This window comes from Mus caroli, unplaced genomic scaffold, assembly GCF_978045245.1.
Source record: "Mus caroli unplaced genomic scaffold, Mus_caroli_1 scaffold_8, whole genome shotgun sequence".
Lineage (NCBI taxonomy): Eukaryota > Metazoa > Chordata > Mammalia > Rodentia > Muridae > Mus > Mus caroli.
In genome coordinates this window covers 131,947,061-131,957,372 of record NW_028227263.1, presented here as the reverse complement: position 1 = coordinate 131,957,372, position 10,312 = coordinate 131,947,061, and the positions used below count along the sequence as shown (strand labels likewise).

The window sequence follows — 10,312 nt, the reverse complement described above, 5'->3', positions numbered from 1 at the left end:
CCCTGACACTATTAATGTTATGTTTGCAGACAGGACCCCACTGTCCTCTGTGAGGCTCTACCTAGCAGCTGACTGAAACACACATAGTTACCCACAGCCAAACATTGGACAGAGGTTGGAGAGTCTTATGGATGAGTTGGTGGAAGGTTGGAAGGCTGTGAAGAGATGGAAACCCTACAGGAGAATCAACAGAGTTAAATTACCTGGACTGCTGGAGGCTCTCTGAGACATAACCACCAACCAAAGAACATACAAGGGCTGCAATGAGTCCCCTTGCACAAATGTAGCAGATGTGCAGCTCAGTAATGTTGATTCCCAAACAGCTGAAGAAGAGGCTCTTCCTAAAGCTGTAACCTGACTGTGGTATTTATTCCCCAATGGGGCTGCCTTGCCTGGCCTGTGTGATAGAAAGAGTGCTTAATCTGGCAGGGACTTGATGCACAGGGTGGGGGGATACCCGGAGAGTGTACCCTCTCAAAGGGGAAGGGAATAGAGGATGGGGCAAGGAACTCTGTGAGGCTGGGGTCTAGAAGGAAGGGCAGCATTTGGGATATAAATTAAAAAAAGAATATTTCAGGAGCCCTTGCCATTTCCAGTTAGCTCGCTCTGCCTTCTACTTGTGTTTAAAGATGTGATGTCTTAGTTTCTGCTTCAACTCCACACCTCCCTCCCTGTTGCCATGCCTGGTGTGTTAATCATGGATTCTAACCCTTTTAAACTGTAAGCCACAAAAGAAATGCTTTCTTTTATAAGTTACATTGGTCACCATGTTTTGTCATAGGAATAGAAAAGTAGTTAAGACAATACCTAAAAGACTGTATATCCTACCACAGAGGTACCTGTTCACCCATATTCAGTACTGCTCTATTCACAGGAACCTGGAAGTGGAAATACCTTATATGTATGTCAATTATGAACAGATAATAATACTATAACACATTTTTAAATTAAAACATTAATATGTATGGATGTTCTGCTTGCACATATATCTATGTATCATTTGTGTGCCTGTTCCTCCTGGAAGTCAGAAGAGGATGTGGAATCCTCTGGATCTAGAGCTACAGATTGTTGAAGCCATCATATGGGTGTTGGGAACCTGACCTGGGTTTTCTGGTAGAACCAAGGAGTGCTCTTAACTTCTGGGCCATCTTCAAGCCCCACTGTTCCCCTTTTACAACATTGATATAAATATAACTCACAAATAATGGCTTCTTTTCATTTAGGACTGGCAACATTTAATTTGGGGAAACTTATTTGTTGAATGACTATAACATATTCTTTAGAAGAGGATAATTCAGCCGGGCATGGTGGCACACGCCTTTAATCCCAGCACTTGGGAGGCAGAGGCAGGTGGATTTCTGAGTTTGAGGCCAGCCTGGTCTACAAAGTGAGTTCCAGGACAGCCAGGGCTATACAGAGAAACCCTGTCTCGAAAAACCATAAAAAAAGAGAAGACAGTTCTCATTGGGCATGGGGCACACACCTTTCCCCCCATCACTTGTGAGGCCTAGGCAGGAAGATCTTTGTGATTTGAAGGATAGCCTGGTCTTCATAGTAAGTTCCAGGACAGCCATGGCTACATAGTGAGAACCTTTCTCAAAACCAAAATAATAAAAAAGTGAAAACGACAATTGAAAAGAAATTTTATCCAAGATACAAATAATATTTTGAGTCTTCTAATTACAAGTTTGAAGAGGAAAATTATCACAGAATAGAATAAAAACATTTTTAAATAGTCTGGTGTGATGGGGCATGCCTTCATTTCCAGCCCTCAGGGACGCAGAGACAGTCATATCTCTTGTGTTCAAGGCTAGCCTGGTCTACACATGAGTTCCAAGAAAAACAGGGGCTACCTATAGAGAACCTGCCTCAAAAAACCAAACAAAACCAAACAAAATAAAAGTGAAATAAAGACTTTACAAAGTGTCAACATAAAAAAAAAAATCTTTGAAAATCTGTTATCTCTTTATAGATTATCTATCTACCTATCCTCTATTTTATCTATTTATCTTTGTATGTGTAGGTATGTGTGTATGATTATGTATACAAAATGTGTGTGTGTGTGTTTGTTTGTTTATGATGACACTTATGTGGAGGTTAACAAGACCCGTTTTTATTTTACAAGCTCCAAAGTATTATAATTTCAATGGATAGTAAATATGAAAATTGCTGAAATGGTGTGGATGTGCTTTTTTCTTGATCCAAAACATTAAAAATCTAAAACTTGAAAATGTACAACTTATGAAAATTCTAATTAGGACCATAGCAAGGACTCAAGATCCCCACAGATTCCAACATATCACAAAAATCACTAGAAAGATTTGTTAAAGAGAACACCTGGGTTACATATCAATCACCAACGGCTCTATGAAAACAAGTAGGGAAGAAATACACTGTGAAATAATTTTATTAGTGTTCATCAGTAAAAATGGGCAGAGAGTAGGGTAAAATGATGCCATGATTGCGATAATTGCCCCCAAGCTTGGCGTTCTTTCACGTGTACAAAACCTATCATAAAGGGTGGCGAAGATGTTCAACAAATAAAAGAACACAAAGCAGTTTACCAGCAACAGGATTGTGTGAGTGGCTTTGTGTTCAGGAGACTTCTGGGAGGAGAGTCTTGGGTTGCGGAGATGCTGGGCTCTCTTGTGATGCCTGAAGAGGAGGGTCACCATGTAGAGGCTGGTCCACATCATGATGACTAGAAAGAGCAGGTCTCTTGTTATGATAACGCTGAGGAATAATCCTGGATTGGGGTACTCAACTGGACTACTTCCACAGTAAACATGAGAGTATCCATAATCAACATCAGTGTAATTGGTTTTCGCTATCACAGTCTTAATGAGCTGCACATATATCACCAGGTTGATGAACCAAGAAAATAGGAAGGAGCAAAAAGTCCACGTAGAGAGTTTAGGCTTAAGCCACGCCCACTTAGAATTACTGGGAGTGATGGTGATGGCTTGGAATGAGCTTAGAATAGAAGTGGTAGAGATGGACATAGCCCGGGTGACTCTGTAGACATACTGAAAGGCCTTACAGCCAGCACTGTTCAGAAAACTAGGCACTCCAAAGGATGATGTGATATATGGAATCATAGAAAATATGATTGTCAACATATTGACTATCATCAGGTGCATGAAAATGGGATCGATCTGTCTGTTAAAGTGAGCTTTGACCAAGAAGTTGTATACATACAGCACAAGGAGCAATGAATTCCCTATGATTCCCACACAGAACTCAGATATGAAGATAACCCCCAAGAGGGTCTTGCTTGGAAATGACATCTTAGTCAGGCCTTCATAGAAAAGGAATCAGATTGATGTATAAAGCTAATTACATACTGATGTTTGTGGGGAAATATACTGACTGACACTTCAAGGGAAGAGAAGATTAGAGAAATGTCCTACTCCCTGGTATTTCAGGTCCAGATGTAGTATGTCTGGGAACTGCATTCCAGGGCGTCTTGAGAGCCTCAGATGATAGAAAGCACTGAAGCAGGTGGGCCAACGCTAAAGTCTTCTGAAGTCTTGAGAGCCTCAGATGATAGAAAGCACTGAAGCAGGTGGGCCAACGCTAAAGTCCTCTGAGTGCTTTTATATTAAGAAGCAGAATGTTAATGACCTGAAAGGAAAACTTGCATGTTATAGAGTTTTAGTTCAGTAGACCACACTGTATAATTTTTAAAATAATTATTTTTTCTTTTTTGTATATGAGTACACTGCAGCTGTCTTCAGACACATCAGAAGAGGACATTGGATTCCATTGAAGATAGTTGTGAGCCATCAACTGGTTGCTGGGAATTGAACTCAGGGCCTCTGGAAGAACAGCCAGTGCTCTTAACTGCTGAGCCATTTCTCCAGCCCAAACTGTATATATATATATATATTTGTGAAACAATTTTATTTCACGGTTGTCTTTAAAACTGCAGATACTTGTTTTTTCATACAAAAACATTGATATAGATACCTATACTTCCTAGAAAATGATTATATAGACCCTTTCACAGAAAATGCACCTCATTATATGGTTTCTGTGAAGTTGCTTGGAGAAAACTCACATGTGGACTGATTTCTAAAACATACCACCCAATACTCTGCAGCTATTGGTTTACAATACAGATTATTGTCACCAGTGTATGCCTCTCCATCCTCATGTCCTCATCGCCATTATCACTTAATGCTCCATTGGTTCATCAGCTTTTTCTGCAGGTCATAAGCAGCCTGTGAAGGCTTTGCTTTTCTCGGTGGTCTTTCTTCAAGACCATCCAGGAATGGAGACACATTATCATCATCGATTGTAAATTCCAAGTCTTTACCAATAATTCCAATGGAAACACTCTTTGTGTTAAGGTCCTGCTCTGCAGGGAGTGTTTCTCTTAAAGCATTCAGACCATGTTTAACCAGTTCATCCAAATTGCACTCCATAAATTCAGACATAAATCTCTCAAGGTAAGTGCGGGTTGATCGACAGGCTCTGATAGACATAGCTCTGCAGTCAAAATAGTTAGCAGATGGACAGGTTTGGAAAATGTAAGGACCCATATCATCATAAGAAGCAATAAGCACCCCAACACCATATGGTCTCCAGCCATATTGTTTTGGTGGGATCTGGGTCTTGCTTCCAATTAGAGACACAAGGAGAGACACAGGAAGTGGTCTGTCAAATACAAATCTGGAATCAAAACACTCCTGGCACATAAAGTTACATAACAGTCTGGCATCCCCAGTCAGATCTGCAATTGAGATACCAATATGGTTGTCAACAAGGAGAATTTTCTTCTGGTGAGTGGCAAGCACTGACTGTGCCCTGTTCAGTGCAACCAGCACTGCATGTGTTTTTGACTTTAGACCAACTGTTGCTGAACCTTGCTTAACAGTTTCCATTGCATACTCAATTTCATGAATCGTGCCCTGAGAGTTCCAAACAGTGACACCATTATCATACTGGTTGCCAAACATAGCTCCTGCTAGGCAACAACCAGACACAGCAGCAGACAGAGGAACTTGGCCTCAACTTCACACTGTATATTTTCAAAGCTCCATTTGAAACTTCTAATCTTTCCCAAGTAGAGGGTAACATAACTGAATCCCTTTGGAGGTTCAGTTGCACTCTTAAACTCTTCCAAGGGATTTATCTTTAAATCTACAACAGAGATGCGAGATGGTTCAGTGATTGAGAACATCAGCTGCTCTTTCACAGAACCCAGAGCAGAGTCCAGCAATCACTTGGAGGCTTACAACTGTAAATTCATTTCCAGGGGATCTGATACCTTTTTCCTGCCTCTGTGGCACCAGACATGCACACACTTCACAAACATACATGCAAGCAAAACACTGTACACGTAAAAGAAAAGAATAAATTAGAAAACAATTCTCAGTGAAAGACTTGTCACTTGGGAGTTGTTTCTGAGTCCAACCCTTGGGTTATTTTGGGGACTCAATCCCTCTGTAGAGCTTCTGTTATTCAAAATATGAAGAGTTGGTTGTTACAACACCCAGCCCAGTGTTGAGCCCATTCTCAGAGAAATATATTTTTCTGTCACTCTTTTAATTATTTGTAGGAAAATGAACAGAAAAAAAAAACAGACCATTGTGTTATGTAAAATAAGGCAATCTCACACAGATAAACATGACACATATTCTCATATATGGAATCTGGTGGGGAAATTCACAAACCCAATGGGGAGACTCTGAGACATGTGTGAGAAATGGAAGTGGCAGAGTGATACAGTAGGGAATTATGGGCAAATGTCATGAAAGCCATGCTTGTGTATGCAACTAAATTCATAATACAATATACAGATAGTATGTATATCTGTCAATAAGACCTCATAAATCATCATCAGCAACGACCACCACCACAACACACCCCTAATTGGACTAAACACTCTAAATGTATAATGCTTTCTATTATATGTCAAGTATATTATAAATCATCACCAAAACATCACATTCCGATGACCTGCTATTATGTCCATAATTTAACAAAAACAGAAAGGTATTAGAGGTAATTGATGGGTAAAGTGTAAATGCTAATGAGCACTTAGCTCCAGTGTTCAAAGGAACATTAGAAATTTACTCTTCTTCTTCTTCTTCTTCTTCTTCTTCTTCTTCTTCTTCTTCTTCTTCTTCTTCTTCTTCTTCTTCTTCTTTTTTTTTTTTAAAGAAATGTACTCTTGGGGCTGGTGAGATAGCTCAGCGGTTAAGAGCGCGGACTGCTCTGCTAAAGGTCCTGAGTTCAAATCCCAGCAACCACATGGTGGCTCACAACCATCCGTAATGATATCTGATGCCCTCTTCTGGAGTGTCTGAAGACAGCTACAGTGTACTTACATATAATAAATAAATAAATGAATAAATAAATATTAAAAAAAAGAAATGTACTCTTTACTACACTGCATATGCTGTATGAGATTTAACTCTAAAGTGTAGGTAGTATAGGTAGAAATAGAAGGACTAAGGGCTTGTCTTCAACAGATGCAAATACATACATACATATATAAGGAAATAAAAATAGGAATATAGTGAAAATAGTATGTACTAAAGACAAGGATTGGTAAGAAAAACAAGAAAGATAGAATTTAGTTACCTAGAAAGAAAAATAGTAGAAAAGGAATCTGAAGGAAAACAGTGCGAAGTCTAAGGCAGGATAGACTGGGGAAGAGGATGAGTGTGAAGCTCATCATACCTTCCTCTGCCTCTGAGTGCTGAGCACTGGGAGCTCTTCAGGGCAGTGTGAATCCCACCGATAGGATGTGTCTTGGAAAGGCTGCTTAGCAGGAGGCATGGCCAAATCAAGGACAGGATGATAGGTCTCTTCCTCCCAGTGGACATGGACCAGCTTGTCACCCAAGGCATCAATGAGCTTGTTACTGTATATTACTTAGATCCACCCAGGGGAAAACATTGCTCTCCCAGATAACTTTAACATTCTAAGAGTGCAAAATCTATTTCTGAAGACGTGCATTTTCCCAAGATGAACCATATCAGAAAGTAAACTTGAGGAGTGAAGAAGCCATTAAAAGTTTTAAGACAGTGGTGGGAATTATCACGGCTGTTAACACAAGAGCTTAACTCAAAGCAGGGCTTCAAAGAACACTCAAGCTGGTCCACTGGAGACCACTGTGCCTGCTGCTCTTAAGGTGTGTTTTAAGGTTCCATAGAGAATACGACAGCACACTTGGAGTTTTATCTTGACTTCATAGTGCTTGGATTAGTCATGGTTGTCTTACATCTTTGCCTACCAATAGAATATGACTCTAAGATTTCTCTGTTTTGCAAAACACACTAGTTAATCTGCCTTCTAAATATTTATGATTATATCTATAGACCAGTCTCAGTTAAGCTCAGATCACAGAAACATCTTATCAGAGGTCGATGCTAATACAGAGATTCACAAATGTTCAAAATTCTTGGAGTAACTGTCTATTTAGTCTGGATACCTAAACATGGCATCTATTATATTTTCTTCAAGACCCAGGAGTACTGGGAGGAGAGGACAAAGATTCTATGGTTCAAAGGAGCAATGTCTTGAAATGTCTGGATATGACATGGCTATGACAACCATGAACACCCCATAGAGCATAGAACACCTCAAGACCTGAATACAAAAAAAGACAGCAAAAAGGGAGGGGTGGCTGGGTGTAGTGGGTCTCTTTATTCCCAGTATTTGGGAGGCAGGGGCAGGGGCAGGGGCAGGGGCAGGGGCAGGGGCAGGGGCAGGGGCAGGGGCAGGGGCAGGGGTAGGGGCAGGGGCAGGGGCAGGGTTAGGGGCAGGGGCAGGGGCAGGGGCAGGGGCAGGGGCAGGGGCAGGGGCAGGGGCAGGGGCAGGGGCAGGGGCAGGGGCAGGGGCAGAGAGCTCTCTAAGTTCAAAGTCAGACTGCTCTATATAGCAAGTTGAAGACCAGCCAGTGCTGGAGTGAGACTTTCAGAAGTAAAAAACAACTGGTAACAGGAGTCAATGAGGTTGAGAAGGGAATTAGAGAAGGCAGTAGGAAGTATACAATCAAAATGATGATATACATGAAGGAAAGAGAAAAATTACAAAACTAGAGCTGGGCAGAAGTGGCTTACACCTTTAATCCTGTCACTCCAAAGGCAGAGGTAGGTGGACCTCTGAAGCCTGGTCTACCAAGTGAATTCCAGGACAGCCAGGGCTACATAGAAACCCTGTCTTGAAAAGACAAAACAAACAAACAAACAACCACAACAATTCCCAAATTATTAACGCTTACATGCTTCAGGTGCATCAATAAGCTTTTTTTTTTGTTTGTTTGTTTTTTGTTTTTGTTTTTTTTTTTTTGAGACAGTTTCTCTATGGATTTCTGTCTATTTGTCCTTGAGGTCACTGTAGACCAGGCTGGCCTCCAATTTACAGAGATCTTTCTTCCTCTCTGCCTCTACCTCCAAAGTGCTGGAATTAAAGCTGTATATCATCACATCTGGCTGCATCATTAAATTATTAATTTGATATTTCTCAAAAGTATTTTTGAACTAGCATAGGCCTTTATTACAGACACATTCTCAAATAATGTGGGGAAGAGTCCACTTTGGCAGACGTGGTGGAGACCATCCTGTTCGTACCTATTTTCCCTTGATTAAGCACCTAGGCCAGCTTTGCATACTTCACACAGGTGCCTTCTCCAAGTAACCACACCCCATCAAGTCTTGCTTTTATGGCAAGGACAGTTTTAACTCTCAGCAGGATCCCAACCTCCATCTCTATATATGCAAATCTCAGCTGAATTTCAGGAACTACAGAAATGCTTTTCTGGGTGAGGGGGAGGCTGTAGGACACTGGGGAACTAGGTGAGACTGTCTTGAAGCTTGTGAACCAGAGTTCCATATAGTCCTCCATTCCCTTGATTGTGGTTCTGTTTTTTCTTTTTCTCTTTGGATGTCCAGGAGCTGCTGCACTTCAAGGGCATAGGATCTGATGCGCTTTTCTCAGGGGTAATACATTATCCTATTGATCAAAATGTTTCAGAGCATTCCAGATATCAGATTAGAGGTACAAATAGTGAGGAAAAATGCAGGTTCCATTTAGCAGAGATTCTTTGGAATGTATGGTCAAGAACTAAAGCCCATCAGCGTCATATATGTTTTTAGCTTAATGTGCAGATGGCATTGGGGAAAGTAACTGGCCAAGGTGTGAATGGGCTATGAGGAAAGCATTGAGGGTACTTGTGTGACCGTGAAATGTAGCCTTGTTCCCAGTGGAGCTAAGGTTCAAAACCTCTGAGACTTTGAAGGAACAGTAGGCATTTCGCCTGTTCCTGGGTACTAGTAGGCTCCTGTCACTAGCTGTAGCCCTCCATAGATTTGTGGCCATCAGTCACATAAGGGCAATTCCCCAAGCCCCTCCACAGGTAGAGGACTGACCTGTGGTCATGTAGGCTCAAGACAAATCTCCATTTTAATGAGGTACTTAAGGCCTGGAGGACTTAGCCAATAAACACTCCTCTGCAGACACTCCTCCCTGCAAAAGGTATTTAACCTCAGGCCCTCCCTGAGAAGTGGTGTATGCTTAGTGCCATTTCATACACCTTTAGTGGCAAGTCTTTGTTTACTGGCAAGAAAACAGAAATTCAGAATGCTGACATTAGAGACTCTGAACTGGGACTGCATGGCCAATAAACCCACCCGCCCCTGCTCCTGTGCTCTCCTGTGTTGGGGTCAATGTCAGAGGACTTGGAAAAAGGAAGTGATTTACCAGTGCTTGCTGAGCAACAGATGAAATGTTGAGAACTGTATTGTGCTTTTCCCTGAATCCACCCTGATTCAAAACAAACTGGCTTCAGTGAGCCCAATGTCCTGACTACCATTCCCTACAGGTAAAGCTACCCATGGGAAGGGCAGATTCCATTAACAGAGGCACTCAAGTCTCCTGATGTCCTGAAACCTGACACTCCAGGGCTGTGGACATCTCTCCACAGCACTCAGGATTGCCTGATCTTCCTCAAGTGCCCTTGCTGCTATCCCCCTTTCTTCTGTCTTTCTGACTCCCTGCCTAAGATGCCACATGTCCTGGAGGCTGGCAGACTCTGATGGCTGCCACTGCCTTACCTAGGCAGTGGGAAAGATATGGCTGCCTACCTAAGGTATAATCCAGAAAAGAGCCAGTTTGGCAGATATTGACCAGTTTCCTAGATGTGTCACCCTGGTAGAGTATACTGTGATCCTGTACAGTACAGTGGTTCTGTCCTTCTGGATTTACCATATCCACCTCTGTGGGTTTTTTCTAGCAATCCAAAGTCTGCCCTGCACATTGTCCCACAGCTGGAGACCTCTCCCAATGCACAAAACCTTAA

General features: G+C 41.8%; 2 pseudogenes across 1 annotated transcript; both read right to left on the bottom strand.

Moving 5' to 3' along the window:
- Positions 1 to 2,349: 2,349 nt before the first annotated feature.
- Positions 2,350 to 3,511, bottom strand: LOC110297234 (vomeronasal type-1 receptor 4-like; annotated as a pseudogene).
- Positions 3,512 to 3,549: 38 nt separating this feature from the next.
- LOC110297236 (proteasome subunit alpha type-1 pseudogene) lies at positions 3,550 to 6,841 on the bottom strand (annotated as a pseudogene). The gene is made up of 2 exons (XR_015048017.1): positions 6,691 to 6,841; positions 3,550 to 5,145 (listed from the first exon to the last, which is right to left on the bottom strand). The product of XR_015048017.1 is annotated as a proteasome subunit alpha type-1 pseudogene (transcript).
- Between the last annotated feature and the right edge of the window lie 3,471 nt (positions 6,842 to 10,312).